The sequence below is a fragment of the Coenobita brevimanus genome, chromosome 50 (assembly GCF_032717465.1).
Source record: "Coenobita brevimanus isolate Jiangsu-jjx chromosome 50, ASM3271746v2, whole genome shotgun sequence".
In the NCBI taxonomy this organism is placed as follows: Eukaryota; Metazoa; Arthropoda; class Malacostraca; order Decapoda; family Coenobitidae; genus Coenobita; species Coenobita brevimanus.
In genome coordinates this window covers 19,596,084-19,603,932 of record NC_137003.1, presented here as the reverse complement: position 1 = coordinate 19,603,932, position 7,849 = coordinate 19,596,084, and positions in this window count along the sequence as shown.

Sequence of the window (7,849 nt, the reverse complement as noted above, 5' to 3'; positions counted from 1 at the left end):
CGTGTTTCACTCACCGGCCGTGAATGTGGCAGATGGTCGGTACTGTCGTCATCCTCCCCCCCCCCCCAAGGAATTTTGAAGTGTTTGATCACGCGAGGTGACGCCATTGTCCTAGTCCAGAGTTCCCACTCACCTCCCTGGTATTCTGTGAGCTGAACCGTGAGGTGTTTCCTATATATTTGTGTACTGCACTTTATAATACTATTATTTAATGTGTAACTGCAATACGAGGATGCTAGCTGCAGAATTCTGTCTGAGCCTCAGATAAATGTATGATTTTTGTGGGCCAAATATCCGGTACATTGGAGCTGTGAAATATTTATTAATATGAGTTGGGATGACTTTGCAATTCAGTACTTTTTAGGGCTGTGTTAGTTGTGAGTTAATATTCACGTAGTTACTTTGTTAGGCACAATGATATCGATGCAATGATGATTTTCATGGATAGTCTTAGAGTTCTTCATGCTTATTTGTTATAGTACTTTTTCTTCCATGTTACCCTTAGGTAAGTATTATTTTGAGCAGACCTATGTGTCTGTAGTGTCATGTGTTATTCTGTTATTACTTGAGATGCTGAGTGTTGTAACTAATGTTTCTTTATTATGAGACTTTCTTGATCATGTGAAGGACTTACTTGCATTAGGGAGAAAAGTTATTCATTGTACATATTAATTTCTAGCGGGTCCAAGTGTGGAGGTAGAAGTCCCAGTGAGTGAGTCGAACTCGAAGTGTGGAGGTCAGTCCCAGTGAGTGAGTCAAGGTCAAGGTCCCAGTGTGGAAGTCAAGGTCAAGAATATGAGAAGATTGGACCAGTGAACTATGAGCTCTGAGGGACGGTTATGGAAAGCCACCGTGGACAGGACCTGAGACGAAGGAGCTACGTTTTGTGACATTTGACATTAGTACCATATATACATTTTTTTCCTTGAACAACGTGCCAAATGATTCAAGTATAATCTGTAGGCTAGTTGATGGGAAGATTTCTACTCATTTGTTTGGTCTCGTTAATACACATTTCCTCCCATTCGAACATTATTGTTTGTATAACCCTTGAGCACTGGTGGTATAGAGCTTACCTAGTAGCTTGTTAGTGTGTAAACCAGGAGCATTTTGGGAAACTGCGATGGTCGGGCTTGGGTTGGCCGAGTTGGAGACTGACCCTGTCATTTTGGCATACTACCACTCTTAACTTGGCCATTTGAAAAGTAACAAACGCAACCGACGAGGCTGCTATTGGGAGAGAGTCTCCGTCAATCTGAGTTCCCGACCACTCCAGCACACAGTGGTCATCACCAGTAACTTGATTTTTGCCCCTTTTGACCACGCAAAAGTCTGGATTGCAGAGGTGACAGTACACTAGAAGAAGGTACATAGATAAGAAAAACAGATGCTAACGAGGCCAGGGAACTGACTAGGGACCGTGCTGGCTGAATGAATTTTGTGAGGAGAGGTGTATGACAAGGTCTCGCACCCCATTTCGACTTGACAGTCAATGGATTGACTGTCAGATATATAGGTGAGTGTCAATCTATATGCTGATTTGTTTTTTTTACCTATCAGGTGGTGTCTGGATTCCAGGGGATTCAATGATGAGCAAATGGGAATGAGGGTCATTCAACTGGGCAAACTTTGGCTATTATCTCATTGTCACATGTTTTTGGCCACTACCTCACCCTACCTTGGGGTGGAAAAGGTCTGGATGATGATAATTATGATGATGAAGATGATGACGACCTTATTCGCCTCCTGCAGCAAAGAAGTTTATTACGGTTTATTTAACCCCTTCCGATTTTAAAATGGTCGCATAATTAAGTAACATATCTGGAGGGAGGAAGAATACACTAAAAATAAAAGGAAAAAAGCCACCTAATTTTCGTCCATATTATAAGTGGATTTGGAGGTTTCGTAATGCTTCCTTCTTAGCGATTTATTTTTCCGTAAATCACAAGATTATTGTCATGAGGTGATCCTGAAACCTTCTAAAGTTGGTAAAAGTAAAAGTATTGCTTTTGGCACAGCCAGAACTATTCTCAAGGGGCCGGAACTATGCTCATGGTGGCCGAGAGTTACTTCCTGCTTTGAGATACGGATAAGTCTTATCTGATTTTCATCAACTTTTGTGGAGGTGTTGCAGGGGTACCCATGAAAAAACATACCTTTTCTTAGGCCAATATTTTATATGTCAACGTCACAGGTATGGTCAAATTTAATCTTGCCTTGTAACACGGATGTGTGACCTCTTGTCCTTAAATTACATGACTTATTGTCCATCGATACTTCACTGAATTTTGTTAAAATCCGATTAAGATTAATGCTTTTGGCATTCATGAGCTGTTCTTATGGGGCCAAAACTATTTTCGCGTTGGCAGTGAACATAGGTCCGGCATTGAGACAATGTAGAAATTTTAACTCTTTGTCACCATATTTTTTGAAGTGTTGCGGGCCAGCCCATGACAATACGTACTGTCATTCTGATGAAGAGCTTAAAGATCAAGATCAGAAAACAATATCTAATTTGAGGTTGCGTTGAATCAGCAAATGTTGGTGTACTGTGCTCAGCCGTAGTAGGTTTTATCATAAGCTGTCTGTCAACCTATCCACCATTTTTTTTGTCTTTCATCGAAATAAACCACTTTGCTTCAGGATTGCCTGAAATATTCTCACAGAGCCAAAGCTATTCTCACTGCAGCCGTGAGAATAGTTACGGCTGACATAAGGAGCAGTTTTTATCCAAATTTTACCCGAGACGTCTTGTCGACGTATGGGTACGTTGCAACATTTTGCATTTACCAGTCCCGTCGATGTACTGGTACGTTTTGCAATTGCAAGGTCCCTAATTTGAACAATTTCAATTTTCGCGTGTGATTTTTTGTACGTATACCCGGGACACCTTCCTCTATTCCTCTACAAGATGCCAAGCAGGGACAATGCCTAGCACAGCATAACCTACCCCCCCCCTGCATGCCATTGTCTCGGCAATTCACCTGTTACCAGTGACCTAGCCAATAAAGACATTCAGGGCCAGAGTGATTCCCCAATCGATGACAATGTGGAGGACAAAGTTTACATAGCATTAGAGGAAGAAACAGTCAGAAATGATGATCAGGTAATGTGGCAAAAGAAGGTCAGGAATGGTGATGAGTTAGTGAGTGAAACTATGCTTATAATGCCTATATTACTGTTTGAAAACCAATATACTCTCATACTACATATAAATTCGTACCAAATAATTAAATACCATTTAGGAGTGGTGTGGAATAGTTATCCTCCCATAGATCTCGTTTTCTTTGCATCCAGCCTGATAGAAAACCCTGTAAGGTAGGAAGGTACTCCTACCTGTATCAAGTATTTTAAACCTCAGGTGAGCGATTTCTCTATGAATTTTCGATGTTTCTCACCAAAACCGGAGGTTTAAGCCAAAAAAAAAAAAAAAATCCTAAAATGGTCGGGACTGGGGGGTGTTGGAGGTGCGAAAGTGGTCGGGATGTGACGGGTTAACCAGGTTTAGTCAGCTTTGCCCTTGCCCTGTAGCCCTGATCTTTGACCTTTAATGCTGAAACCTAGTAAGTCTCGTCATGAACGGTCCGTGAGCACCTCCACCAATTAGATTAAATCGCAGAAAAACTGTTCATTATAGGATGGACAGACCTCTTCTCGTGGGGCTGTAACTTTTCTCATGGCCGCAGTTCTCTGTTTTAGGTGGCTTTACGATATTGACTTCATGGTTGCAGTAAACAAAAGTAGTTATATGACGACTGTTTCTAACCATAGGAAACAAAATTAAGCTTTCATACATACGTGTTAAATATCTGTGGAAAGAAAGGCAGTTGCGATGTGAACTGTAGTCCGTGGTGAGGCGACCAGGTTGCAACCTGGATAGGCTCTTCTTCTGGATTGTTGTTTTGCAGGTGTAGGTGCACTTTGCTCCTGTGTGTACTTATGTCACTTTTAAGGATAAAATTCACCACTGCAGGTACTAATGTTACGCGTGAATAATGATGTGAAAGTCTCTTAGAGAGAAATTGCATGTGGATGCTGTGTTGCTATGACTGCTTTTGAGAGAGAGAGAGAGAGAGAGAGAGAGAGAGAGAGAGTCATCAAGGGAGCCTCGATCAGGTGTGAACATGGGCAGTCACTCTAAGGGACATGCTACCACTTCCCCATAAAAGTTTATCCCTGATCAGAACTGAACTCTAGTTAAGAGAATTGGAGATGCACCCAGCCTCCAGAGACCGTGTCATAAATGAAAATTGTGAATATTTGGTAGATTTTGAATTATGATCGGAAATACAAGAACAATGGGAGATTTCATTTGGCGGATTAAGTCCGATAATTAATCCCCAACCGCCGGGGGTTCCGGGCCGTCACCCACTCCTTATGGGGGATTTCTGAGTTTTGGCAAAAATACCCTTAATTCAGACACTAATATCTGCCAAATTATAATATCTAGAGAAGCACATAAAAGCTTATAAGACTCACCAACTCTTCATCTTTCCAGTGAAGGTATCTCAAGGTCTCTAGATGGTCACGTCGATGAGTAAGGATGAGTTGGAAACATGTGTTTTTTCACTTTTGGTGGGGCGGATCTGACCTCACGCCACTGGCCATGGCCTTGGCCTCGGTGGCTAGCACTGGCAGCACTGACCGGAGTGGTGATTGTAACATTGCCCGCGCGGCCCGGGATAGAATGTTGTAAATTCCACTCGTTTCCAGGCTTCTCCTTAGTCACCGTCGTAAGGAGGAGTCATCACCCTGTCCATGTGTCTCTCTAAAAGTTTTTCTGCCCGTTTCATGGTGCCATTATGCCCCATAGGTGTATGGGAAAGGAAATATCTCTTCGTCTTTTTGCACTCATTACTTCCGTCAATTATAAAATTTTCCCTTTACCTCGATACTTATAATTGCACTTGACATCACAATTACTGGTAATTGCACTTTGACAAGTGAATGCTGTGGCTGCTTCACGCATTATCGTTGAGTATGAGGTAATTATTTGTACTATAATCTAGAATTCTAGACTGATTTGTACTAATCGGGGTTACCGTGAAAATCTTATAAATGGTATACAGAATTTACTTTAACTGTACCTCACATCACAAATACACTGATGCTCATATTCAGCAATATTCCCCTGAGTGTCGAGTTAAATAATATATAGTTAAAGCCAACCAGGCAATTTTCTTTCTTGCCCGCTCACAAGTGGCTTTCTTTCAGGTAACAGGTAGGACACACTGATGCCCATATTCAGCACAATTTCTCTGGGTATCGAGTGAATTAATTTTCTTATAGCCAACCAGGTATTTTTCATTCTGGTCCGCTTACAAGTGGTTTTCTTCCAGGTAACAGGTATGATACACTGATGCTCATATTCAGCACAATTCTCCTGAGTATCAAGTGAAATAACAGTGTTACAGTCAACTGGAAATACAGGGAAATTCTTTCTGTTGGCCCTAATAGATCCACAGGACCGACCCAGCAAACATAAAATGCATGGGCGAGTATTTTTCCAATGCTGCCACCGACTTTTTATGTATTGAACCAAATGTAAACTCTGGCTCTCGATGTTGGTCCGACTTATATCAGTTATTCGTTTAAACCCCGGGATGTATCGGTAGAATACAGGATTCGTAATGGGCCAGTGATGGAAGCCTTTAATCGTGCCTTAATCGGGTGTTAGTAATCAGGCCAGTTTACACGTGTGTCTGGATATCTTGAAATTAACAGATCTTGAAACTGACTTTTTCTTTCTTTGAGGAAATAACATTGTAAACTTTTAGCCTTTAAATGCTTCTTCTTAAAAAAAAAAAAAAAAAATCAGGATTCGAACCTTTGTCCTCTGAACGCATACCGTACGGTCCACACATCTGACAACTGTTCTAGTGAGTGGAGTCTCTCTTACCCAAGTTATATACATCTATGAATACACATTATGTTACCATCTCAGAGTCTCCTTATGTCCCGAATCGCTGCAAAGTGATGGAATGTCTGAAATAAAAATAGATTACCTGCATAGTGTTGCGCTCGAACCCGTGCCTCCAACACATCAAATATGTGCATGGTACCACTGAACCAGGGACGACCTCCATACCCAATAGAGAAACTCCGACCATTTTCTAGACCCAGTTGTACATTATTTGTGTGAATACCAATGCTTCTATTACATTATTATTATCAGTTATGATCTATGAAACTGAAAATTAGTTCAGTTCCACAAAAACGTTACCAAAAATAAGACTTTTGTTTTATAACAAGACAGTTCCCTATGAAAAACACCCGTCTTAATCGAAATTTCTGTATTATATAAATATATTTCAGTTATCCAATATATGAAAATGGTCTGTGCTGAATGATGTATAATCATATCCAGTTGTTGGCTGCTTGAGTAGCTTGATCAGCTTGGGCCAACATTTTATTAGCTTGCAATTCTTGACCCAGTTTTCCAAAAAAGTTATATTTATATATTCGTCCAGTACATGTTTTACATCAATAGGCCCGTTTTATACATATATATATATATATATATATATATATATATATATATATATATATATATATATATATATATATATATATATAAAACCATTACTGTCAGGAACTGGTCCAATGTATGGTTGCCATTTCAGCCCAGTGTCGGGAAAAAGCTTTATTAATATATATATATATATATATATATATATATATATATATAGGCCCAACACAAGTTTTACATCAATTGGCCTCATTTAAAAAGATTGTTATGTTCAGGAATCAGTCCAATGTATGATTGCCTTTCAGCCCAGTGTCGAAAAACAAGTTTTATTTATATGAGAGCTGTTCAAAAAGTATCCGACCTTTGGCCGGGAAAAATAGAATTATTCACCTGGCTGTCTGAAACTCTAATCCCCTTCAAAGTGCTCTCCTTGAGATTGCACACACTTCTCCCAGCATTCCCGCCATTGTCGGAAGCATTTCTGTGACGTATTTTTGGGAATGGAGTACAGCTGGGTCTTTGCGTTCCACATAATGTCTTCTCGTGACTCAAATCGAGTCCCTTTCACCGGCATTTTCAGCTTGGGGAACAGCCAAAAATCCAAGGAGCCATGTCGGGAAAGTAAAAAGCCTGACAAACGACAGGAGTGTTGTGTCTGGCCAATAAAGTTTGAATCAGATGCGAGGAATGAGCTGGTGCATTGTCATGATGCAGCTGCCAAGATCCCGCTGCCCACAGGTCAGGTCCCTTGCGCCGCTCATTCCTCGCGTCTGATTCAAACTTTCCTTGCCAAACACATCACTCCTGTGGTGGAGAATCAACCCTTGAGGTGGTAGGCTGAGGTGTTGGAGAGCGTTAAAGGATGAGATATCGGCAAGTACGTGGCGAGAGTGTTGGAGAGACGGCTCTTCTGTGTTTATTCTGGATATGACCACCAGGCCCACTGTCACCTTCCCGATGTTCTGGGTTATTAATCGCCTCCTCGCCGAATTCATCACTTTCATGGGCTGTTCCCTCTTCCTGAAGAAGTCTCAGAGCCTTCTCTGGTGGTGGAGAGTGGGTAGGGACTGGAGGGCGAGAGAGGTCGCGCTCCATGTGGTAGCTCTTCCTCTCCTCCGAGGATGTGCTCTCACTGAGTGTCCGTGAGGACACGGTGTCGTCCAAGGCACGTCCAATTGCACTATCACTTTGCCTCTTCCCCAGCACTAAGGGCAAAACTTTCACGGGGGTCAATGAAGCAATTGGCCCTTCATGCGGTGCAAGGGAATTGGATGATGACGAGGAAGAAGACATGGTTCCTCACGCTACCACTGCCGTGTTCAGACTGAACTGTGCAACCACGGGGTACCTGGGAGTCCTACCTACCCAGTGGGTATCATA